The sequence below is a fragment of the Phyllobates terribilis genome, unplaced genomic scaffold (genome assembly GCF_046119375.1).
Source record: "Phyllobates terribilis strain yellow unplaced genomic scaffold, ASM4611937v1 Scaffold_373__1_contigs__length_1865987, whole genome shotgun sequence".
NCBI classification, from domain to species: Eukaryota; Metazoa; Chordata; class Amphibia; order Anura; family Dendrobatidae; genus Phyllobates; species Phyllobates terribilis.
Window position 1 is genome coordinate 335,461 of NW_027363133.1, and position 27,229 is coordinate 362,689.

Sequence of the window (27,229 nt, forward strand, 5' to 3'; positions counted from 1 at the left end):
ATATAAGGATGGTAGTTGAGACAGGGTGACACTAGACCAGACTAGAAGATCTCCACTCCCCCCTTTCCGTAGTGTCTGAGCTCCCTTTCCCTCTTCCCTTTGTGTTGCACTAAGTCTTTCCCACACCTTGCGTGACACTGGGTCAACGCAGTATGAATGTGGTGCAAATCACACTTGCGGAGTGGACACAGATGAAGGACCTCTGCACCCTTATGCACATTTTTGAAATGGCTACTAAGATGGTTAGAGCGGACAATGCCAATATCAGCATCACTATTCCTGTCATCTACCTGCTGGAGGACACATTAAATAGTCTGTGGGAGGAGGTGTTGTTCCCAGGGGAAGAGGAGGAAGCAGAGGAGGATGCGGAATGATAACAATATCTCTAAGTTTCTGACTGTCCTCTCACAGGCGGTTGCCATGGGAGGGTGGATTGCAGTGATTAAGGGGGGCTCATGGTACTAAAGAAACTGTTAGTGAAGGTTCAGGAGGCAAGGAACAAATGGAGGAGGACAAGGAGGAAGAGGGGATGGGCGTGTAACAGGAGATGAAGAAGATAATGATCCTCTCTTTGTTTTCCGTGGTTGGTGGGAGAGGATGGATGTAGCAAACTTGAGTGTTATCCCACCACCAACACAGTATGGACTTGAACCTCATTGAAGAGACAGACCCATGAGCGCCTTCTTGCTGCACTATCTGCAACATGATTGTTGCCTGTATTGTTAGGTTTAGAAATAGTACTGACTACTGGCTTGCCACCCTGTTCGATTTACGGTACTAGAGTAAATTTTGCCAGATGCTTCCCCCCTGGAAAGGGATGCGCCCATGCTGGAGTATAAAAACATGCTTGAAGACAATCTTGAGACTAGTTTTCCCCAAGACAGCAGTGAGGCACACATTGTGCATCGCAGTTATAGACTTCCAACCCCAAGAAATTCGAGTTGTCAACGCAAAAACATTAGAAGTAGCAGCAGTGTAAATGTCATTTCAAACATTTTTTAGACCAGCCCGTGCACCAGCAGAGTGTAGTGTAGACCGCCTAACTTTCATCAAGATGAACAAGTCATGGATACCCAATGACTTCTGCACCCCAGTTGCAAACTGGGCAAACTAGGCGATGGGGCAGTTTTTAGTGTGCTGCATTGATCTCACGTTATTGCGTTCTGTGACACCTTTGTCATGGCTTCTGTGCCTCTTGTTGCTAGTGCTGCTGATGTTACTAAAAAATTTTTGAAATGTTAAGACTAGTGATGAGTGATTGTGCGGCACGGTAGCGCAGTGGTTAGCACTGCAGCCTTGCAGCGCTGGGGTCTTGGGTTCAAATCCCACCAAGGACAACATCTGCAAGGAGTTTGTATGTTCTCCCTGTGTTTGCGTGGGTTTCCTCCCACACTCCAAAGACATACTGATAGGGAATCTAGATTGTGAGCCCTGATGGGGACAGTGACGATAATGTATGTAAAGCACTGCGAAATATGTTAGTGCTATATAAAAATAAATATTATTATTATTGTGCTCGGTACTACTTCCGGGTTGCTCGGGCGGAAACTCGGGTCACCTCCCTGCATGTTTGGGGCTCTTTAGAGAGCCAATGAACATTCAGGGATTGCCTGCCATGCACTGTAATGCCGTAGCCATTTTGGTTGTGGGCATTACAGTGATTTGATGGTCGCACAGCATCATCAGGTGTATATAAGACCGGGAGTCGCCATGCTCGTCACAGTCTACTCCAGAACCAGGCAGAGTAGGGAGAGCTGCTGCTGCGTCAGGGAGAGATTTGCTTCTTCATAGTTAGTATAGGTATTCCACAACATATATATATATATCCAACTGAACTAACAGTCCTTCTGAGGACTAATCCAGCTGCATATATTCAGTGGTGATAGCAGGAGTTAGGCAGGCAGGCAGTGTATGTGGCAGACCGTAGTGCATGATACAGCACAAGAGAGTCCATTGAACGTCCTGTTAGTATAGGTATTCCACAACATATATGACGCGCCCCCTGGGCCATATTCTTTAGGGGAATACCCGGAGCCGGATCAGATGGGAGTTGTAGTCTTCCGAGTGGCTATGACCCGGTCTGTGCCCAGGGTGTCAAACTCAGTTGTATGTGGCAGTCCTACAGATGTTATTAAGTTCTTAATGTCGACTACGCCACCCGTTGTATTGCGGTCACTATGGCCGCCGCTGCAGCAGGGTCCGCTGAGGCTGATGGTGTTGGTGCAGCTTTTGATAGTATAACTCCCAACGGGTGGGGTATAGCCTCAGGGGGTCAGGTGCAGAGGATGGGGGTTGTGGTGGTGCAGCATGGATGTTAAATGAAGACAGAGTCGGGTTGTGCAGTTTAGGGTATTTACTCACTGCTGATGTTCCGGTCACTCCAGCTTCAAGTGACCACCCGAGCCGTGCTGCGTCCACCAGGTCCTGGACTCAGCAAACCCCCAAGCAAGTCCGGAGCGTGACCCTGAGCTCTCCTTCTGTCCTTTCCTCTGGCCGTCCCCACTAGTGATCCACCTAGGTCCAGCTCCCTCGGGCCTTCTGTTGGGACACCCTTGGCCTTGGGTTCCCTGACCCTCCACGTGGTATGCCTTCGGGGTGGATGTGGTGGGTGGCCGTGGCAGACGCTGCCCACGGCCTCCGGTCTCTGGCTAGGGTGTGCTTTTGCCCCCACCAGTTTGGGATCCGGTACCCTATTGCCGACTCTTCACCCGGGGATTGAATTTGGGTTCTCAGAGTCCTCTCTTTGTCTCCTCTGGGTCTTTCCTTCTCTGCTCCACTCTCTCTCTCTCTGGGGCTTCTCTGCTCCTTGCTCTGACAGACTGACTCCTCTGCAAAGACTGACTGACTGACCCTGATCTTAGATGGTGCCCACCTTATATACTCCCTCTATGTGTGAGCTCAGGCGACCAGCACCCAATGAGCTCCTATCTTTACCCAGGCTGCTCCCCCTATCTGCCCCTACACTACTTGGGATGTACCACCCCCCTCCCACTCCAGCCAGGAACAGACTCGGTCGTACCTGCACATTTCTAAGTGGGAGTACCGTCGGCCTGTTCCTCGGAAATGGGATGTATGTAGTGCATGCAGCCTACCGAGCTCAGCTCCACACTCCATCCTTACCCGGGAGTGGAATATCACACCTCTGGGTTGAGGTGCAATACCCCTGTAGCAGCCGAATCCTCAGGGTGCTACATTCCCCCCTGGTAAATCACAGCACGTCCTCGGGCTGTAAGATCAAAACACCATAAAACATACAAATTTTTGCATAAACATATAAAACATATAAAACAACATATATTAGCAGCATCATAAAACTTTTCATATAAAACATTCTCGTCGCCTCTGGCTCCTCCTCCGGTCACTGTGCAACGTGTGACCGGGTAAAGTGCGACAGTCTTTTCTTGAAAAATGGTTTTCCTATAAAACCGGTAGGGGGCGCTTTAGGAAGCGCAACTATATACAAAAGGGGTAGTGGCCGCTCTCAGTCCTCGCCAGGTATTAGGGAGGAATGACCGCTCTCAGTCCTCGGTCAGTGGGATTTAACGGTTAAACGGGTAAACAGTTCACACTTGCTGGTCCCCACGGGGACTATATTAGCAACAACGGTTCACTGTGCCCCGACGGGCAACTATATACAGCTTGTACTCTGCTGTACTTAACGACGGCGTCCTCCTGCTCTTTCTTTGTGATTCACTTTAGCTTCAGACCCGTCCGGGTCCTCTTGCTCTTCCTCCTCACACCGCAGCTCTTCCTCCGTCAGGCGATGCACATGGAGGGTGTAGGGTCCTTTGGCACACTTGTGCCGGGTGAAGGTGACCTCGTCCCCGATGTAAAGGTCACGACCTCTGTGTCCCTCCGGTAGGTGGGATTCAACGTCTCTCCTGGTTACGAAGACGTCGCCTGGGGTGCGGTGGTCTCGGATGAAGCCCCACCCATGCTGCATGTTAAACTTGATCACAGTCCCGGTGGTGCGGGGACTATGCGCTGCACGGGGGTCTCTCCTGGCCCGGCTCTTCTGCTCCGCGCTCCTTATTTGAGCTTGCTGTTCCCGGACCCGCCTCTCTCTCCGCTCCCTCTCAAAGACCTCGAGCTGTTGGCGGCAGCACTCAGCACGCTCCGCTGCAGCTGCCCGAGTCTCCTGAGTGAACCCCATGAGGTCTTCTCCGGTGGGGTCCCACTCAAACTGGGTCTCTTCTAGTGGGGGCGAGATCCTCTTTACGGGCTTTGGAGCCGGGATCAGGGGTGCACACATGGCCCCAGCCTTCCTCTGCCGTTCCAGTTCATGATATTCCTGGGGCCAGATGAAAGGCTGCCCATCCGGGCACGTGTGTTGGGTAAACAGGTCCTCTCCCAGATGCGGCACTTTTGGTCTTATGGGCGCGGTGGTGTTAGCGCCCGGGTTGCCCGGGCCTTGCGGCCATGCCTGGGGTATCTGGAAGGTGAAGGGCACCGTAAGGACGGCGGCGCCCTGGGCTACTTGGCCCTGCGACCAGGCCGGGGGCTCCGCGGAGGTAGGGGGCGCTGTTGGTATTGCGGCGCCCGGGGGTACTAGGCCTTGCGACCAGGCTGGTGGTACTTCCTGCTTGGTCACGCTCGGGGTCGAGGCGTGTGACGTCACAGGGGTCGCGGCTCCCGTTTGAGGCCTAGTCAGCGGCGGTGACGTTGCAGCGATGGGCACGGCAGGATAGACTTCGGGCTCTGCGACGGGGAGCTGGGGCAGGTACACGGTTTCCCGGTTTGGGGTATAGACGTCCCCTTTACCTGCCTCCACTCGTTCGGCTCCCTTCTCGGCGCCGTCTCCGGCCTTCAGTCCTCCTGCGCCATCCTCAGAGGCGGTCTGTCTCCTCGTCTCGGGTGGCGTGCTCCGCTGACGGGTCTCGGTCTGCTGGGCCATCTCTCGGCTCCACTGCGCCAACGTCTCTCGCTGCACCCGGGCCATCCTCCGTGCGAGGCCCTCCAGAGCGGTCTGCGCACACTCCCGGTCTCGGGGGAGCTGTGCTAGGACCTCCACTAGGCCTAGTGGGGTCGTTGTTTCCAGCAGGCTCCTGACCAACGGGTCGGTGCTGCTCTGCTCTCCTACAGTTGTCTCCAGCAGGCTCCTGGCCAGCGGGCCGGTGCTGCTCTGCTCTCCCTCCTCTGTTTCTAGCAGGCTCCTGGCCAACGGGCCGGTGCTGCTCTGCTTTCTCGCCATCTCCGGGTAAGCTCCTCCGATACTCTTCTCCAGGCTTCTTGCCTCCGGGTGCGCTCTCTCCAGACTGCTCCAAGCGACACCCATCTTTTCTCTCTTCTTCTCAGTCCTCCCACTTCGAGGGCGGTCCCGGGGCCACTTGGTGATTGTCAGCTCCAGGGGCAGTTCTTTCACGCTGACAGACACCTCTAGCATCACAGTCTCTGTTGGTGGGGGCGGTTTCCACTTTTGGCGCCATTTTCGGTCCTGGCCCACGATGGGAGGTGGCCTCTTGCCACCCTCTGGCACGCCCATAATGGCGTCCGCTCTTCCAAGGCGGGAAACCTTTGGAAATGGCGGGAATCGTCTCCCAGTGGCGGGAAACTCTGCAGATGGCGGGAAAAAGCTGTTAATGGCGGACAACCGGCGGGAATCGACCTGTGATGGAGTCCGATGGCGGGGACCCTCCGGAACCGGCAGGAGACTTCTTTTTGAGGTAAACTCGTTCTTTTCTTCAGGCACGCAGTACCCGGATGTTGCGGGCACGTAATCCTGCCGACTACGCCAAAGTTGACGCGCCCCCTGGGCCATATTCTTTAGGGGAATACCCGGAGCCGGATCAGATGGGAGTTGTAGTCTTCCGAGTAGCTATGACCCGGTCCGTGCCCAGGGTGTCAAACTCAGTTGTATGTGGCAGTCCTACAGATGTTATTAAGTTCTTAATGTCGACTACGCCACCCGTTGTATTGCGGTCACTATGGCCGCCGCTGCAGCAGGGTCCGCTGAGGCTGATGGTGTTGGTGCAGCTTTTGATAGTATAACCCCCAACGGGTGGGGTATAGCCTCAGGGGGTCAGGTGCAGAGGATGGGGGTTGTGGTGGTGCAGCATGGATGTTAAATGAAGACAGAGTCGGGTTGTGCAGTTTAGGGTATTTACTCACTGCTGATGTTCCGGTCACTCCAGCTTCAAGTGACCACCCGAGCCGTGCTGCGTCCACCAGGTCCTGGACTCAGCAAACCCCCAAGCAAGTCCGGAGCGTGACCCTGAGCTCTCCTTCTGTCCTTTCCTCTGGCCGTCCCCACTAGTGATCCACCTAGGTCCAGCTCCCTCGGGCCTTCTGTTGGGACACCCTTGGCCTTGGGTTCCCTGACCCTCCACGTGGTATGCCTTCGGGGTGGATGTGGTGGGTGGCCGTGGCAGACGCTGCCCACGGCCTCCGGTCTCTGGCTAGGGTGTGCTTTTGCCCCCACCAGTTTGGGATCCGGTACCCTATTGCCGACTCTTCACCCGGGGATTGAATTTGGGTTCTCAGAGTCCTCTCTTTGTCTCCTCTGGGTCTTTCCTTCTCTGCTCCACTCTCTCTCTCTCTGGGGCTTCTCTGCTCCTTGCGCTGACAGACTGACTCCTCTGCAAAGACTGACTGACTGACCCTGATCTTAGATGGTGCCCACCTTATATACTCCCTCTATGTGTGAGCTCAGGCGACCAGCACCCAATGAGCTCCTATCTTTACCCAGGCTGCTCCCCCTATCTGCCCCTACACTACTTGGGATGTACCACCCCCCTCCCACTCCAGCCAGGAACAGACTCGGTCGTACCTGCACATTTCTAAGTGGGAGTACCGTCGGCCTGTTCCTCGGAAATGGGATGTATGTAGTGCATGCAGCCTACCGAGCTCAGCTCCACACTCCATCCTTACCCGGGAGTGGAATATCACACCTCTGGGTTGAGGTGCAATACCCCTGTAGCAGCCGAATCCTCAGGGTGCTACATTTATATATATATATACAGTTATATGAAAAAGTTTGGGCACCCCTATTAATCTTAAGCTTATTGTTTTATAAAAATTGGTGTTTTTGCAACAGCTATTTCAGTTTGATATATGTAATAACTGTTGGACACAGTAATGTTTCTGCCTTGAAATGAGGTTTATTGTACTAACAGAAAATGTGCAATCTGCATTCACACAAAATTTGACAGGTGCATAAGTATGGGCACCTCACCAGAAAAGTGACATTAATATTTAGTAGATCCTCCTTTTGCAAAAATAACAGCCTCTAGTCGCTTCCTGTAGCTTTTAATGAGTTCCTGGATCCTGGATGAAGGTATTTTTGACCATTCCTCTTTACAAAACAATTCCAGTTCAGTTAAGTTTGATTGTCGCCGAGCATGGACAGCCCTCTTCAAATGATCCCACAGATGTTCAATGATATTCAGGTCTGGGGACTGGGATGGCCATTCCAGAACATTGTAATTGTTCCTCTGCATGAATGCCTGAGTAGATTTGGAGCGGTGTTTTGGATCATTGTCTTGCTGAAAGATCCATCCCCTGCGTAACTTCAACTTTATCACTGATTCTTGAACATTATTGTCAAGAATCTGCTGATACTGAGTGGAATCCATGCGTTCCTCAACTTTAACAAGATTCCCAGTGCCGGCATTGGCCACACAGCCCCAAAGCATGATGGAACCTCCACCAAATTTTACTGTGGGTAGCAAGTGTTTTTCTTGGAATGCTGTGTTTTTTTGCCGCCATGCATAACGCCTTTTTGTATGACCAAACAACTCAATCTTGGTTTGATCAGTCCACAGGACCTTCTTCCAAAAAGAAATTGGCTTCTCCAAATGTGCTTTTGCATACCTCAGCCGACTCTGTTTGTGGCGTGCTTGCAGAAACGGCTTCTTTCGCATCACTCTCCCATACAGCTTCTCCTTGTGCAAAGTGCGTTGTATAGTTGACCGATGCACAGTGACACCATCTGCAGCAAGTTGATGCTGCAGCTCTCTGGAGGTGGTCTGAGGATTGTCCTTGACTGATCTCACCATTCTTCTTCTCTGCCTTTCTGATGTTTTTCTTGGCCTGCCACTTCTGGCCTTAACAAGAACTGTCCCTGTGTTCTTCCATTTCTTTACTATGTGCCTCACAGTGGAAACTGACAGGTTAAATCTCTGAGACAGCTTTTTGTATCCTTCCCCTGAACAACTATGTTGAATAATCTTTGTTTTCAGATGATTTGACAGTTGTTTTGAGGAGCCCATGATGCCACTCTTCAGAGGAGATTCAAACAGGAGAACAACTTGCAAGTGGCCACTTTAAGTAGCTTTTCTCATGATTGCATACACCTGGCTATGAAGTTCAAAGCTCAATGAGGTTTCAAAACCAAAAAAAGTGCTTTAGTAAGTCAGTAAAAAGTAGGTAGGAGTATTTAAAACAAGAAAATGATAAGGGTGCCCATACTTATGCACCTGTCAAATTTTGTTTGAATGCAGATTGCACATTTTCTGTTAGTACAATAAACCTCATTTCAAGGCAGAAACATTACTGTGTCCAACACTTATTACATATATCAAACTGAAATAGCTGTTGCAAAAACACCAATTTTTATAAAACATTAAGCTTAAGATTAATAGGGGTGCCAAAACTTTTTCATATAACTGTATATATATATACACTGTGTGCAGAATTATTAGGCAAGTTGTATTTTAGAGGATTATTTTTATTATTGATCAACAACTATGTTCTCAATCAACCCAAAAGACTCATAAATATCCAAGCTTAATATTTTTGGAAGTTGGAGTGTTTTTTTTTTTAGATTTGGCTATCTTAGGAGGATATCTGTTTGTGCAGGTAACTATTTTATGTGCAGAATTATTAGGCAACGTAATAAAAACCAAATATAATCCCATCTCACTTGTTTATTTTCACCAGGTAAACCAATATCAGTGCTCAAAATTTAGAAATAAACATTTCTGACATGCAAAGACAAAAACCAAAAAAATTAGTGATCAATATAGCCACCTTTCTTTATGATGACACTCAACAGCCTTCCATCCATAGATTCTGTCAGTTGCTTGATCTGTTTTTGATCAACATTGCGTGCAGCAGCCACCACAGCCTCCCAGACACTGTTCCAAGAGGTGTACTGTTTTCTCTCCCTGTAGATCTCACATTTTATGATGGACCACAGGTTCTCTATGGGGTTCAGATCAGGTGAACAAGGGGGCCATGTCATTATTTTTTCTTCTTTTAGACCTTTACTGGCCAGCCACGCTGTGGAGTAGTTGGATGCATGTGATGGAGCATTGTCCTGCATGAAAATCATGTTTTTCTTGAACGATACCGACTTCTTCCTGTACCACTGCTTGAAGAAGTTGTCTTCCAGAAACTGGCAGTAGGTCTGGGAGTTGAGCTTCACTCCATCCTCAACCCGAAAAGGTCCCACAAGTTCATCTTTGATGATACCAGCCCATACCAGTACCCCACCTCCACCTCGCTGGCGTCGGAGTGGAGCTCTCTGCCCTTTACTGATCCAGCTTCTGGCCTATCCATCTGGCCCATCAAGAGTCACTCTCATTTCATCAGTTCATAAAACCTTTGAAAAATCAGTCTTAAGATATTTCTTGGCCCATTCTTGACGTTTTATCTTATGTTTCTTGTTCAAAGGTGGTCATTTTTCAGCCTTCCTTACCTTGGCCATGTCCCTGAGTACCGCACACCTTGTGCTTTTTGATACTTCAGTAACGTTGCAGCTCTGAAATATGGCAAAACTGGTGGCAAATGGCATCTTGGCAGCTTCACGCTTGATTTTCCTCAATTCATGGGCAGTTATTTTGCGCCTATTTTGGCCAACACGCTTCTTGCGACCCTGTTGGCTATTTGCCATGAAACACTTGATTGTTCGGTGATCATGCTTCAAAAGATTGGAAATTTCAAGACTGCTGCATCCCTCTGCAAGACATCTCACAATTTTGGACTTTTCAGAGCCCGTCAAATTTCTCTTCTGACCCATTTTGCCAAAGGAAAGGAAGTTGCCTAATAATTAAGCACACCTTATAGAGGGTGTTGATGTCATTATTCAACACCCCTCCTCATTACAGAGATGCACATCACCAGATTTACTTAATTGGTAGTTGGCTCTGAAGCCTATGCAGGTTGGAGTAGGACAACATGTATAAAAAGTATCATGTGATCAAAATACTCATTTGCCTAATAATTCTGCACACAGTGTATATATATCCATCTGAACTAACAGTCCTTTTAAGGACTAATCCAGCTGCATATATTTAGCGGTGACAGCAGGAATTTGGCTGGCAAGCAGTGTATGTGGCAGACTGCAGTGCATATAGTGCAAGAGGGTCCGCTGAATGTTCCTGCTGCTGCTGTTCTTACAGATATTTGTAGACATAGCCCCATATATCAGGGGCCAGGGAATTTTTTTTTATCTTAATCCTGGTTATTTGCTTAAAAAGCAATCCAGAGTACACCATTTTTCTGCTCCATTTGCTTGTTCTCACTGCAGAATAAAGCCAGATCTGTTCCATATTTCAGCGATAAAATCAAGAAATTTAAACTGAACGTTGAGAATATTGGCCTCCTTTTCCATTCTGTTGCAGTGTGTCGGTTAAGCTATTCAAACTAGGTGTCTGTGAAGTATACAGTAGTATTAGCAAATAACAGGCCTGCTATTTAAAACCGTGGTTCTCTGTCAGACATAGCAGCTATAAGAGTGTTCCAAAATCAGACATTTCTTCCATTTTCATTCCGTTGCAGTGTGTCGGTCAAGCTATTTACACTAGGTATCTGTGAAGGATAGTATTAGCAAATAACAGGCCTGTGTATGGGAGACACACTTCCTAGTAATGGGAACATTGTTTTCAGAAAGCCCTCTAACCTCTACGTCTTTTGTAAGGGGCATTGGATTTTCGCCAAATTTTTGGCAGCAGTTGCAGTCACTGCGTAGCAATAACAGTATAGAAGATGTTATGATCTGCAACATGTACTAAGGAAAGACAGGGGAAAGCTGTCCCTATAGCAATACTAAGCCGAATCCCTACGATGGAGTGGGCTGCCTGCTCCTAGCAAACAGACCCGCCTTAGTCCTCGGCTAGTCTGAACGAAGACCTATAGCATAAGGGGAGGGGTCCCTAAAAGAACTAAGGACTGGAACAAAAATGGGACACCTCCTAAACAGAGAAGTTGTTGCAGAACACAAAAAGACAAACAGACAAAAAGTTACTAGAGGTCCCAGAAGGACCAAGTGAACTGACAGAGATAGGCACCGAAGTACCTGGCTAGAAAGACAGTCAAACAACACTGAAGTCCAGCACAGCCAGAAGGGCGGAGCCGGAATATAAAGGCAGATGGTCACGTGACCACAAAACACAAGATGGAAAAAACAAACAGGAGGGTTCAAACAGTACCCCCTCTTTTAAGAGGATCCTCTGGAACCTCCAGGCCCAGGCCTATCCGGAAACCTCCTGTGGAAAGCTCTAACAAGCCTAGGAGCAGAGACATCATCCGCCCTTACCCAGGAGTTATCTTCGGGGCCAAAACCCTTCCAGGAGACAAGATACTGTAATCTCCCTCTATGCCATCTAGAATTCAAGATACGAGAAATTTCATATTCGCCGTCTTCCACCACAGGAGGAACTGTGACAGTGGAATCCCTATCTGATACATCAGCCTTTTTCAACAAGGAAACATGAAACACAGGATTAATCTTCCAGGAAGTACGGACATCCAACCTAACCGCAGACGGGTTAACAACCCGAAGCACTTTAAATGGACCCACAAACTTAGGACCCAGTTTTTTAGAGGGAATCCTCAACCGCAGGTTCTTTGAGGACAACCAAACCATGTCACCCACAGTAAACAAAACCTCCTTACGTTTTCTGTCAAAATACTTCTTGGACTTCTTGTTAGCCTCTTGAAGGTTGCAACGTACATTAGTCCAAACTCTCTCCAAATCACTGGAAAAATTCTCCTCCTCCGGCACAGCCAACCCCAATTTGGAGAACGAACCAAAAGATGGATGTCTCCCAGTACAGCAAAAAAAAGGAGAACACCCAGCAGAGGAGGATGTATGATTGTTAAGAGCAAATTCTGTGAGAGGCAAAAACTCAGACCATACCTCTTGATTGTCCGCCACAAAACAACGCAAAAACTGTTCAACATCCTGGTTCTTTCTTTCAGTCTGTCCATTAGACTCAGGATGAGTACCATCCTGATAAACTTTGAGGAGTCCACCAAGATGGTGATTGGCGATGACGCCATCATTAGCGTCAGCTTTCCACTTGTCTGTCTTTTGCAACGCTCTCTGCAGAAAATTAAAGAGAGTATGATGAGATGGATCAAGAAGCCTTAATGGGCGATTACACACAGCTCAGCCTCATCTCATCCCAACGTGCATTGGGTTTTTAGTACGCTGTAACCCACGTCTGTTTCAAGGGGCATTGAAGTTCCTCATAATTTTTGGAAAGCCTTCCATTCACTGCTTAGGCCAACAGTGTACAGGAGACCCAGCTGCTATAAATGGAAAAAACGGTTTAGTTAGGGCCCTTTGACCTCCATCTCACTTCCAAGGGGTATTGGAGTGCCTCAAAATTTTTGGTAGGCATTGCACTCATTGTATACCCTATAACTGTGTAGCTGAACCGCTCCTTTTGGTGCAGAAACATATCTTACAAGACATGTGTGGTTGACTGACCAGATATTGATGTGAATGGTCCCTGTTCCTCCTGCTCTTTCTCCTTTGCCACCACCTCACCCATCATTCATCACCTGAAGCTTTGTTTTAACGGGAGTCATAGAACTGGGATAGTAGCAGGAAAACATCCAGCAATCCTCGGAGGAGGTAGGATATGCGCCAAAACGCTGACCACCTCAGGCCTAGCCGCTACTACATACATGCACTTGCATTCCAAGGAACAAAAAGCTAAGGAGATGGATGAACTCATGATCATGAATAATTTACTCGTTGTATAGGAGGCAGACCACTGCTGCTGTCTACCTTCTGAACTTTGTGTTGAAGCCTGATTGACCCAGGACCCGCAAATCGTCTATGTCTGGAGGACGTGTTGCATCCCAGTGTCCAACTGTGTCTCTGCTTCCACAACATTAACCCAGTGTGACGGCGTCAGTCAGATGGACCATCCCTGGCCACATTCACTTGTCCACGTCTTTGTGGTTAGGATGTCCTTCCAATATGGGCGGCTGGGGACCGTTTATGGACACACGGCCGCCCCCTGGCGGCTGGAGACCAAGCGTGGACACCCGGCTGCCGGGCGGCTGGGGACTGAGTATGGATACCAGGCCGCCGACACAGCCATGACGTGGTGGCCAGATTCCACCTCCACATGCCTAAAAGGCCCAATTTCAAGTGCAATCAAGCAAGCAGTATGGTATTGCAGCCTGTGGGTGGGTGGGTGGGTGGCATTGCAAGGAATGGGGGAGGTACAATTGAACACTGCCCTGGGACAAGTACTTGCAAGTCTGATGCGGCAAGTATCACTTCTGATGGGCAGACTTTTAGGCAGTGACCTGGGTGTTAGAGATGCTTCCAGGGTCTTCCCCATGCTGTTCCCATGTCTTTTTAGCACTGTATGCATGTGTCACACAGCACATGGGCAGATAAGGTTGTAAAATGTTAAAATGACATTTCACGGTGAATGCATTTGTCACGGTTGAAAGCAATACAAAAGTGCAAAAATGCATAAAAAATGCTACTTGTGAACATAGCCCAAGGTGTGGAGGAGTATTTTTGTTTCTGGTTATTTATTTTACCTTATACACAAGTCTTTACCCTGGAAAGGATGTTCCTTAACATATTTCACAGGAAAGCACTTTCAGTTTAGTTTTTGAACGTTTTATTGTGAGCCCGTAAAAGTGGCTTAATATCTCTGACCACGTTGATGACAGCAGTGACCTGGGGGTCAGAAATGCTTCCTGTGGCGATCCCCATGCTGCCCCCATGTTATTTGAGCACTGTCACTATCGTTTTGGGCACTTTTTAGGCTTTCTACAGACTGCCGGGGGTGCCGCCGCAAAAATGCTCGGGTCTCCCATAGACTAACATTGGGCTCGTTGCTCGGGTCGAGCACCCGAGTATCACGGTGAGCTCGGCCCGAGCTTCGAGCACCCGAGCATTTTAGTGCTCGCTCAACACTATTCCTAAACAGAGAAGTTGTTGCAGAACACAAAAAGACAAACAGACAAAAAGGTTCTAGAGGTCCTAGAAGGACCAAGCGAACTGACAGAGATAGGCACCGAAGCACCTGGCTAGAAAGACATTCAAACAACACTAAAGTCACAGCCGGAAGGGTGGAGCTGGAATATAAAGGCAGGTGGTCACGTGACCGCAAAACACAAGATGGAAAAAACAAACAGGAGGGTGCTAACAGGAGACCCACTCGTTAATAATGGGAACAACAAAGTATAGCCGCCTGCTGGCCCTTTAAGAATAGTAAGGGCCGCTTGATGGCCCTATAAAAATAGTCTTTGTGACTTTCAGAGTCCCTCCATCATAAATGAAACAGGATGTGTCACACACCACATGGCCATATAAGGTAGTAAAATGTTAAAATGATATTTACTGGTAAATGTTTTTTCACCAGTTAATGTTTTTTCACCATTGAAAGCAAAGCAAAAGTAAAAAAATGCATCAAAAATGCTACGTGTGAACATAGCCCAAGGTGCAGAGGACCATTTTTGTTTTTGGTTATTTATTTTGCCTTATACACAAGTCATTATCCTGAAAAGGATGTTCCTTAACATATTTCCCAGGAAAATCCATTTTAGTTTCATTTTTGCATGTTTTTGCATGTTTTATTGTGAGTGCGTAAAAGTGGCGTAAGACTCTGACAACATTGTTGACAGCAGTGACCTGGGGGTCAGAAATGCTTCCAGGGGTCTTCCCCATGCTGTTCCCATGTCATTTGAGCACTGTTCCCATTAATTTGGGCAATTTTTAGTCCCTGTGCAGACCGCCGAGGGGAGCCGCCGGTAAAATGCTCGAGTTTCCCAAAGACTTACATTGGGCTCGTTATTCGGTCTGAGCACTCAAACATTCCAATTTGCTCGACTCGAACAACGAGTACCCGAGCATTTTAGTGTTCACTCATCACTAGTGGAGACTCCAAGTTGGGTCTCCATCTGGTGGATTTCCTGTAGGGGAAGGGTGTCAGAGCCCCATTATACTATTTCAATTCTGGTGAAATTGATAAGGTCTGTAAAGCGCTGTGGAATTAATGGTGCTATATAAGTGAGTAAAATAAATAAATAAAAATTGATTTCACTTTAGTGGTATCTTCCCATAATTCTTGGAAATGTTTGGTCTCCAAGTGGGGTCTCATTCATGTGTGTTGCCCAGCTCTCAGAGCACCTGTCATTCATCCACCTGTTACTGATCAAAGTTTAAGCTAGAAATGCTGCTCTAAGCCCTGTCCAATGCTGAAATGTGGCCTGGTTTCAGCACCATGCTATTAGCACAACCAATTTAGATTCAGAAATTGGGACTCCTGGATGAAGCACAGTATTACAGAAAATATTTATAGGCTGAAATGTGGCCTGGTTTCTGGACCACACTATTAGCACAAAGAATTTAGATTTTGAAATGTGGATTTCTAGCTAGAGGACAATACTAGCACAAAATAATTAAAAACTGAAATGTGGCATGGTTTCTGTACCACGGTAGTGCCAGAAAAAATTAGATTTTCTAATGTGGGGCCCTGGTTAGAGCAGAATCTCAGAGTAAAACAATTACAACCTCACTCCTACTTCTGTTCTCTGCTGGTGACAGTTTACAACTGCCAAGTTTGGTGTTGAAGGAGTAGTCCATATTTGTAGCAGTCTGTTGGTATTTTTTTTCAAGCATATATCTGCATGGTTTTGGTATTGTGTATATCCTTATCCTCTTCCCATTTGGTTGGTCCCTCGTACTGTTCTCTTGATTTCCACTTTTTTATTTTTTGAGAGAATTTGTATGATTGCAGTTTAATTTTATCCTTGTCTCTTTTCCCTGTCTGTCTGCTATGCTATACTATACACATCTGTCCCATACCTCCTTTGGGTGGGGATGAAACAGTTCAGAGTGCATTTAGCAGCATAGCAAGGTACAAGGCCCCAGCATCTCCATTATCTGGGGTAATCTGGGGAACAGGAATAGCGAAGGGCCCCACTAGCTTGAGGGACAGGGAAGGAGCCCATTGCCCTGGTAAATCCTGCTACATTATTGTGACATTCCACTAGGTAGTAATTTGGTATCTAAACATAAAATCCTATATGATTCTCTCAAAAGAAAAACGAGAACCACCGAATGATAGGTCCAATAGGGTAAAGGATGCATATAAGACTTTATTATATTAACGGCAACACGTGGCACTACATGCAAAAGGAAAAGACCGCATTGCAGTGACCAAACACAAACAAAAATCATATAATGGAAGTTACGTAGTAAGCTGCATAAACACATATAGATAGTAGTATAACAGGTATGCATATCAAACAAAAGTTAAAGCTCCATTTGACGTGCCATCCACATAAGCTGCTATAGACACAGGTATACTATTTCCTCTTTTATCGATTATATGCTGTCACCTAAGTATTGACCATCTAGATACATTTGATATGGATATGGTCATAATGACGATGTACATGTACCTTTATATTGATGAGATGGCTTGATGTCTGTCTCTGTTCCTGTTCTCCTAGGTGGTATTCACCATATGTCAAATGGAGCTTTAACTTTTGTTTGATATGCATACCTGTTATACTACTATCTATATGTGTTTATGCAGCTTACTACGTAACTTCCATTATATGATTTTTGTTTGTGTTTGGTCACTGCAATGCGGTCTTTTCCTTTTGCATGTAGTGCCACGTGTTGCCGTTAATATAATAAAGTCTTATATGCATCCTTTACCCTATTGGACCTATCATTCGGTGGTTCTCGTTTTTCTTATGTTTGTTACCGAATGGTCTGCCATTCCCCATTGGTCCATATATTAAAGCACGCGATATAGGTTAGACCAGGCCAATCTACAGGTGATAGTATGGTCTGTGTCCCGTGCTTTTTAGTTCAGTGTTTTTTGTCTTCCATGATTCTCTCAAAGTAAGCTGTTTTAACCAATCTCCACCACGTCAAGGGTTTGCAACTTCTTCAATGCCAAAAAACGCAAAATGTGTGTGATTATGAACAGGTACAAAATGTTTTGTTGCACCTGAGTATGTACTGTTGTTGTTGAAAATATTTGCAACATGTTCCGCAATTCTTTTCTTTTTTTATTTTCTTGTAGTTCAACCTATATATTTTATTTTTCACAATTGGCATTCTATGTAATAAACAATGTATTTGGAGAGCCAGTGCTAGGGTGAGGACATACTTAGTAGGTGGAGTTAGCGTGTAATGCGATCCTGTCCCACAGATGAGGAGAACAGTGGTAGCCCTTCACCAGTGATGTCTATACCCCCAGCCTCTTCAGTGATGTGTATGCCTCCCAGTGATGTCTATGGCCCCCAACCCTCCCCAGTGATATATATGCCCCCAGCGTCTCCTGTGATTTATATACAGCAGTCCCAGCATCTCCTATGTGATGTATTTGCTTTGAAAAACTGCTGGGGCATTGGTTAACCCAAAAGGCATGCCAAGATTTCCAAATAGACCCTCAGACATTAAAAACGCTGTTTTCCATTCATCACCCTTCCAGATACATATCAAATTAGAAGACCCTCTAAGATCTAGTTTACAAAACCAATTAGCACCAGTTAGTTGATTATATAGGCCGGGGATTAGTGGAAGTGGGCAGGGCCGCATTGAGGGCATTACTACCCTTACTGGTGTATGGGGCCTAGTGAACAGAAGCAAAGGGGGGGGGCGCCTGAATTAGGTGAGACACGCTGGGCACGTGTATCATCCAGTCCAGGCCCACCCCTCTCTTGCTTCAGCTCACCGGGTCCTAGGGGCAGGGGTAGGTGGGGCCGGTTCAATATATTACCATGTAGAAAGCCACCGGCTTAATGCACGGCAATGGTTAACAGCCGCCAGCCAATCAGAGGCTGGCAACTGACGCATATCAATAAGGAAGAAGATGTCACTGGACTACGGCCAGGTAAGAAGAATTTTTTTTTTTAATTTGCTTGCACTGAAAAGCCGCACACGTGGGGGTCAGAATGTGGGACATTATTACCAGAAGGGGCCAGAATGTGGAACATTATTACTACAGGGTCTAATTTAGAGATAATACTACTGCTGTGATGTATTTTATTTTTGAGGTTACTATTTTCAAAGGGAGTAGATCCTGTTACTGTGCAGGGCGGCACAATGTCTCTTTTTTCTTGATCTGGTGTAGTGTAGAATTTGGGGAAAAATTAGGGAATGTGCTCTGGAAGCGGTGCTCTAGATAACTGTGTTATTTTCTGCAGAGATGACTCATGGCTGGAAGAAGGGTTGGTGGTCTACTCTGGACGAGGATAATCAAAGATGAAGAACTTTAACTAGACATGTCACTGACACTATACACTGTATACTATTTAAAAAAAAACACACAAAATTTGAGCTTGGTTTAAAATAGTATACATGCAGCACATAAGGGCATGTTTCACAATGGCCATGAATCAGAAAAACCTACAAGAAGCAAAATGAAAATAAACCCTGCTGTAAATAAATAGAAAGCAAGTGCATTTAAATAAAATAGGGTTCTTAGTAACACTGTTTTCGATCAAAAATAGTATGAAAGCTATCCCACCAGCAACAAGGTGAACCCGTTCGGGATAGAACCTACTCTGTCTAATATTAAAAACCTTACCATGTGTGAAAGTTGACCATTTGTGTGAATAAGGGCAGACTGAGGTTTCTAAAGCTGGATAACACATTTAAAAGCTTCCCTTGGCTGGTGTTCTCAGTTTGGGACGAGAACCTCAGTCTGCCCTATATATATAAGCATACGTGTGTGTATATAGACAAAGCGGCTCAACCATAATATGCAGTTACATAAAGTTGTGCTATATATACACTGTGTTCCAAATTATTATGCAAATAATATTTTCTCAGATTTTCACAAATTACCTATATGAATTACAGTCATTGTAATTTTCCAGTCAAATAACTATTAGAGTACAATTGAAAGGTTTTTGTACAAACTACATATGATAACAGTATATTTTTAAAAAAATAAAAAACTCAAACTGCACTCAAAATGCACGTTCCAAATTATTATGCACAGCAGAGTTTTCAACCTTTTCATTTTAATAAAGAACAAAATAATGGTCATTTTTGAAATTATAAGCATTAGCAGGTTATTACAAACTAAAATCAAACAGTTTTCAACTCAAAACTTTATTCTAGGTGATGTTACATTTGCACATAGGACCCCTTGTCCGAAAGGAGCTTCTGAACTCTCTCGTCCATTGAATTTGTCAGGTTTTGGATGGTTTCTGCTTCAATTGTTTTGCATGAGGACAGAATACCCTCCCAGAGCTGTTGCTTAGATGTGAACTGCCTCCCGCCATCATAGACACTCCTTTTGATGATGCTCCAGAGGTTCTCAATGGGGTTGAGGTCAGGGGAACATGGGTGCCACACCATAAGTTTGTCCCCTTTTATGCCCATAGCAGCCAGAGATGAAGATGTGTTATGTGCAGCATGAGACGGGGCATGCTGCACATAAGTCACTCCAAGAGTGGGTGGTGGGACTGTGTAAGGTTCAAGGGGTGGAGATGGAGCTGGGGTGGAGCCTGGGTGGAGTGTCAAAGGGGTCCCAAAATGCTGCCAGTATGGGGCCCCGAAATTCCTTGTGGCAGCCCTGGAAATGGGTATGTATTTTTAAATGCAATTTTAACTCACAGAAATCGAGGCACGGACAGAGACTGCCCTTTTTTCTTTTAAACAAAGAAAAATCCAGTCGCTACAGGCAAGGAGGAAGGAAGGATATGACCCTTCTGTAAACTTTCATTCACATATTCTTTCTTCTAAAATGCTCGAGTGCTCGAAGCTCGGGCCGAGCTCGCCGTGATACTCGGGTGCTCGATCCGAGCAACGAGCCCAATGTTAGTCTATGGGAGACCCGAGCATTTTTGCGGCAGCAACCCCGGCAGTCTTTTAAAAGCCCAAAACGATAGTGACAGTGCTCAAATGACATGGGGACAGCATGGGGATCGCCCCAGGAAGCATTTCTGACACCCAGGGCACTGCTGTCAACAACGTGGTCAGAGGTATTAAGTCACATTTGAGGGCTCACAATAAAACGTTCAAAAACTAAACTGAACCTGCTTTCCTGTGAAATATGTTAAGGAAGTTCCTTTCCAGGGTAAAGACTTGTGTATATGGTAAAATAAATAACCCCCAAAAAAATACTCCTCCACACCTTGGGCTATGTTCACAAGTAGCATTTTTTATGCGTTTTTGCACTTTTGTATTGCTTTCAACCGTGACAAATGCATTCACCGGGAATGTCATTTTAACATTTTACAACCTTATCTGGCTATGTGCTGTGTGACACATGCATACAGTGCTGAAAAGACATGGGAACAGCATGAGGAAGACCCCTGGAAGCATCTCTGACACCCAGGTCACTGCCTAAAAGTGTGCCCATCAGAAGTCATCCTTGCTGCATCAGAAGATGCAGACTTCCAACTATCCCCGTACAAGTTCTTGTCCCAGGGCAGTGTTCAATTGTACCTCCCCCATTCCTTGCAATGCAAGCGCAAATATGCAGCCTGCCACCCACCCCCAGGCTGCAATACCATACTGCTTGCTTGCACTTGAAATTGGGCCTTTTAGGAATGTGGAGGCGGAATCTGGCCACCACGTCATGGCTGCGTTGGCGGCCTGGTATCCATACTCAGTCCCCAGCCGCCCGGCGGCCGGTTGTCCACACTTGGTCCCCAGCCACCACGAGGTGGCCAGGTGTCCATACTCGGTCCCCAGCCGCCCCGCGGCCGGGTGTCCATACTTGGTCCCCAGCCACCCCGCGGCCGGGTGTCCACACACTGTCCCCAGCCGCTTGGGGGCAGCCGGGTGTCCATAAACGGTCCCAAGCCACCCCTATTTTTCCTGTCAACTTCCCCCCACCCACTTTTCTTAGCCCGGCCTGCTTTAGGGCAGCATTGGACGAGCCCACCAGAGAACCAGACTCCTCTGGTGGGCCCTGGCTTCTCCATCAGGGGAGTTGAGAGTGCCAAGGTGAGGAGCATGATGATGATGGTAGAAGTTAGCATCTGCTTTGTTTTCTTGGAATGCAAGCGCATGTATGTAGTAGCGGCTAGGCCTGAGGAGATCAGCGTTTTGGCGCATATCCTACCTCCTCCGAGGATTGCTGGATGTTTTCCTGCTACTATCCCAGTTCTATGACTCCCAATAAAACAAAGCTTCAGGTGATAAATAATGGATGAGGTAGTGGCAAAAGAGAAAGAGCAGGAGGAACAGGGACCATTCACATCAATATCAGGCCAGTCAACCACATATGTCGTTTAGGATATGTTTCTGTAACAAAAGGAGCGGTTCGGCTACACATTTATAGGGCATACAGTGAGTGCAATGCCTACCAAAAATTTTGAGGCACTCAAACTAAACTTAACTAAACCGTTTTTTCCATTTATAGCAACTGGGTCTCCTGTACACTGTTGGCCTAAGCAGTGAATGGAAGGCTTTCCAAAAATTATGAGGAACTGCAATGCCCCTTGAAACAGACCTGGATTACAGCATACTAAAAACCTTCTACCCATTATTGGGAAGTGGATCTCCCTTAGTTTTCGCCTTTGCATTGAAAAGCAAAAGCTGACTAAAATTAGGAGGAAATGCAATGACCGTTGGAAGAGTCGTGGAGGTTAGAGGTAATTAAAAACAACATTTCAATGCCCCTTGGAAGAGCTGTGGAGTTCAGAGTGACTTAAGAAGATTCTTTTAATGCCCCTTTGAAGAGACGTGGAGGTCGCAGTAGCTTAACAAGACAGTTTGATTGCCCTTTGGAAGAGACGTGGAGGTCTCAGTAGCTTAACAAGACGCTTTTAATGCCCCTTACAAGAGCCATACAGTACAGCATCTTAAAAACATTATTCCCATTATTGGGGAGTGGGTCTCCCATAGTCTTTGCTTATGCCTTCCAAGAAAAAGCTGCCAAAAATTAGGACGGAGGAATTTGCAATGCCCCTTACAAGAGCCATGCAGCACAGCATATTACAAACATTATTCCCATTAATGGGAAGTGGGTCTCCCATAGTATTTGCTTATGCCTTCCAAGCAAAAGCTGCCAAAAATTAGGATGGAGGAACTTGCAATGCCCCTTACAAGAGCCATGCAGTACAGCATATTACAAACATTATTCCCATTATTGGGGAGTGTGTCTCCCATAGTATTTGCTTATGCCTTCCAAGCAAAAGCTGCCAAAAATTAGGAGGAAATGCAATGCCCGTTCGAAGAGTCGTTGAGGTTAGAGTTAATTAAAAACAACATTTCAATGCCCCTTGGAAGAGCTGTGGAGTTCAGAGTGGTTTAACAAGACGCTTTTAATGCCCCTCGGAAAAGTGGTGGTCACAGTAGCATAACAAGACACTTTTAATGCCCCCCAGAAGAGACGTGGAGGTCCCAGTAGCTTAACAAGACGGTTTTAATGCCCCTTGGAAAAGTAGTGGAGGTCACAGTAGCTTAACAAGACGGTTTGAATGCCCCTTGGAAGAGACGTGGAGGTCCCAGTAGCTTAACAAGAAGCTTTTAATGCCCCTTACAAGAGCCATACAGTACAGCATCTTAAAAATATTATTCCCATTACTGGGGAGTGGGTCTCCCACAGTCTTTGCTTATGGCTTCCAAGCAAAAGCTGACAAAAATAAGGACGGATGAACTTTCAATAATGGCAACACGGACCACGGTCACCCTGGTGGTATAGTGGTGGTGGAGGCTGAGGATATGGAGAAGAACATAAAACAGCTGATATGAGGAAGCGTATACCCATGTGTGGGTGTGAAGCTTTGCATGTGAATACACCTCCCGAAACAACACAGTGTATTTGACTTTATGTTACTCTGCTGTCATTTGGTGGTGATGAGAAGTCTGGCCCAATCCAGCCCTTGCTCATTTTGATAAGGGTCAGCTTGTCAGCATTGTCAGTTGACAGGCAAGTGCGCTTATCAGTTATAATTTCCCCAGGGGCACTGAAAACACCCTCTGATAACACACTAGTGGCAGGGCAGGCCAGGACCTCCAAGGCATACAGAGCGAGTTCATTCCAAGTGTCCAGCTTGGATACCCAATTATTAAAAGGCACAGAGGAATCACGGAGGACGCTGGTACGGTCGGCAAGGTACTCCCTTACCATCTTTTGAAACTTTCCACTCCTAGTGAGAGTACCCCGCGCCTCAGGGCCTGTAAGCTGGGCGGGTCTCAGAAAACTGTCCCAGAATGTTGACAGTGTTCCCCTGCCTCTGCTGGATTGGAATTGCCTCTCTCTTGCTTGTGTGCCTTGGTTGGTCAACGAACTGTGACCTCTGCCTCTAGCGTGTTCAGATGGGAATTTTTTTAACAGTTCTGCAGCAATGGACTTCTGGTACTGCCCCATTTTTGTAGACCTCTCCACCTCAGGAATAAGAGAGTGAAAGTTCTCCATGTAGCGGGGGTCTACAAGTGTCGAAAATGAGCTGACAGGTGGCATACTTTCATGAGCAGATCTGGCAACTCGGGGTACGATTTATGAAACCACTGAACCACGAGGTTAAGCACATGAGCCAGGCATGGTACGTGTGTGATCTTGCCTCGCCTCAGAGCCGCCACCAGGTTATGGCCATTGTCACACACAACCATGCCTGGATGTAGGTTCAGCGGTCTCAGCCACAGATCTGCCTGCTCTTTCACAGCTGTCCACAACTCACAAGCACTGTGAGGTTTCTCACCTAAGCTTATGAGTTTTAGCACAGCCTGTTGCCGCTTGGCGGAGGCAGTACTGCAGTGCTTCCAGCTTGTAACCGTTGTGGTGATATCTGAGATGGAGACTGAATATGAGGAGGAGAAGGAGGATGATGCACAGGAGCTGTACACTGTGGGGGCAACTCTGACTGACATAGGGCCCGCAATCCTGTGGGGAGGATGTGTTCCGCCCCAAGGTCCGACTGGGTCCCGGCTTCTAGTATGTTTACCCAGTGTGCCGTCAGGGAGATGTACCGTCCCTGGCCACAAGCACTTGTCCACGTGTCCGTTGTCAGGTGGACTCTCCCAGTAACTGCGTTGTTGAGGGCACGGCAGATGTTTTGGGACACGTGCTTGTGTAGTGCAGGGATGGCACACCGGGCAAAATAGTGTCGGCTGGGAACCGAGTACCGAGGGACGGCCGCAGCCATAAGGTTGCGGAAGGATTCCGTCTCCACCAGCTTAAAAGGCAGCATTTCCAACGCAAGCAGTCGTGAAATGTGCGAATTTAGCACTGTGGCCTGTGGGGCGTTAGCTGCGAATTTCTGCTTTCGTTCAAAGGTCTGGGATATGGACAATTGAACGCTACGGTGGGACATGGACGTTGATGCTGTTTCTTGAGAAACTGCCATAACAAGTGAAGACTGAGAGGAGGGGGCATCTTTGCATGCAGTATGGACAGGGGATTGCCTTGCACACACAACAGGAGGTTCTATTGCACGCACAACAGCTGAAGAAGCAGTGGTGACACCCGCTGACACTGGTCGTGGACCCTGGGGTTCGCCCCACAAAGTCGGGTGCTTTGCTGCCTTGTGCCTGATCATGCTGGTGGTGGTCAGACTGGTGGTTTTGTCACCCCTGCTGATGCTGGCATGGTAGGTGGTACAAATGGCCTTTTTGGGGCTATCAGCAGAGTCTTTAAAAAAATTCCAGACTCTGGAAGACCTACCGGTTGTACTGGCAATGTCCATCGTGTTAGTGTTACGGGGAACTGTTGCCCGCCTTCTGTGTGCGGCCACCACACTGCTTCTTCCTACCTGTTGGGGTACTCTGCCTCCCTCACCCTGTGTGCTGCTGGCCTCGCTCTGCATATTCTCTTGCCACATTAGGTCAGTTACTAGATCAACCACCACCTCCTCCTCTTCCACTTGCGCACCACGATCCTCCTCCTCACTTCCTGGCAATTGTGTCTCGTCATCGTCCACCTCTTGTGACAAATTTCCAGCGTTGACTTCCTGTGGCCGTGGCTGTTCAAATATTTGGGCATCGCTACATGGGATCTCATCTTCCACCACTTCAAGCGGAGCAGGCGAGGGGCACAAATCTGGAAATGGACCAGTGAAAAGCTCTTCAGAGTGTCCAAGTGTGGGATCAGTTGCTGTCTGACGACCCTCGGCTACTAAGAGTTGACCGTGTGGAAGACAGACCGGAGGTGGTGGTGCCCAGGTAACTGGAAGTATTATCTGCTATCCAATTAATAACCTCTGTTCACACTGATCAGTTCGCAATACTGGTGTTCTGTGCTTCCCTAGTAATTCGGTCAAGAAGTGGGAGCGAGAAGATGTGGCTGTTGGTTGTGGCACATTTTCACCTTGGCCATGGCCCCGTCCTCTGCACACACCATCACAAGAACGTCCAGTTCCACGTCCCTTGCCTCGCGCCTTGCCCATTGTGAAGGAAGTAAAATAGCTTACACTCTCACTATCAATGGAAAAATGGTAATAAAAAGTAGATTAGAACCGTGGAAAAGGAAAACCACAGTTCTATTTCTCTGGCCTACACCCGACTGTTTTAAAAAATCTGAACAATCAGGGAGAAACTATTACTGTTTTTCTTTACGGAAAAAATACCAAAAGCTGAATAATAGAGATTTTTACCGTGGAATGGCAAAACCACAGTTATTGTTTACTGGAGTATACCAGACAATTTTAAATAGATATATTTGCGGCTGAAAAGTGAGCGACACACTCAAACTGTTTTTTTTAGATATAAAAGGCCCAAAAGTGGATAATACAGAGGTTTGAACCGTGGAACTGCAAAACTACACTTCTGTTTCCCTACCCTACACCAGACTATTTTCAATAGATATATTTGTGTCTGAACAATCAGGAGACACTACTGTTTTTCTTTACGTCAAAAAATGCAAAAAAGCTGGATAATACAGAGATTTGACCCGTGGAACTGCAAAACCACACTTGTATTTCTCGGGCCTACACCAGACTATTTTCAACAGATATATTTGTGTCTGAACAATCAGGAGACACTACTGTTTTTCTTTACAGCAAAAAATGCAAAAAAGCAGGATAATACAGAGATTTGACCCGTGGAACTGCAAAACCACACTTGTATTTCTCGGGCCTACACCAGACTATTTTCAACAGATGTATTTGTGTCTGAACAATCAGGAGACACTATTATTTTTTTTTTACGGCAAAAAATGCCAAAAGCAGGATAATAGAGATTTTTTACCGTGGAACAGCAAAACCACAGTTATAATTTACTGGTGTATACCAGGCTTTTTTAAATATATATATTTGCGGCTGAACAGTGAGCGACACACTTAAACAGTTTTTTTTTAGATACAAATGGCCCAAAAGTGGATAACACAAAGGTTTGAACCGTGGAACTGCAAAACCACACTTCTGTTTCTCTGGCCTACACCAGACTATTTTCAACAGATATATTTGTGTTTGAACAATCAGGAGACACACTTTTTTTTTTTTTTTGGAGAGGGGGGCACCAAAAGGTTAATAAGACGGATATTTGTACAGTGTGAAGGAGGGAAAAAAAAAGAGGATTTAGATGAAAAAAGTAGGATTTTTCCTGGCCCCCGACACCTGGAGCTAAGTCCAGCAATTTCAGCAACAGGACCACACAGGACTGTAATGCAGCGTTTGCTGGTATAACCAGCCTCTCCTATACAGCCTGCCTGCCTGATATCTGGGATGGATATTAGTCCTGAGAAGGACTGTTTGTTTGATCTGGCAGCCTTTACAGACCCTACACTAACTATTTCGTAGGATATATCTCTCCCTAAATCAGCAGCGCTGTCCCTACACTGTCTGATCCGGAGCGACTGTGTCCAAGATGGTGGCGCCCGGTTTTAAATACTCGAGGTGACGCTGTGCGGCCAGCCAATCACTGTAATGCCCACAAACAGCATGGCTGCGGCATTACAGTGACTGGCTGGCAATCCCTGCATGTTCATTGGCTCTGTAAAGAGCTCCAAACATGCACGGCGGACACCCGAGCTCCCGCCCGAGTAACCCAGAAATGCTCGGTGCTCGCCGAACATCCCAAGTAGCGTGATGCTCGGGCGAGTACAGAGCAGTGTCGAGCATGCTCGCTCAACACTAGTAATTTAGCATTACAGTTAAGATTAATAGTGCG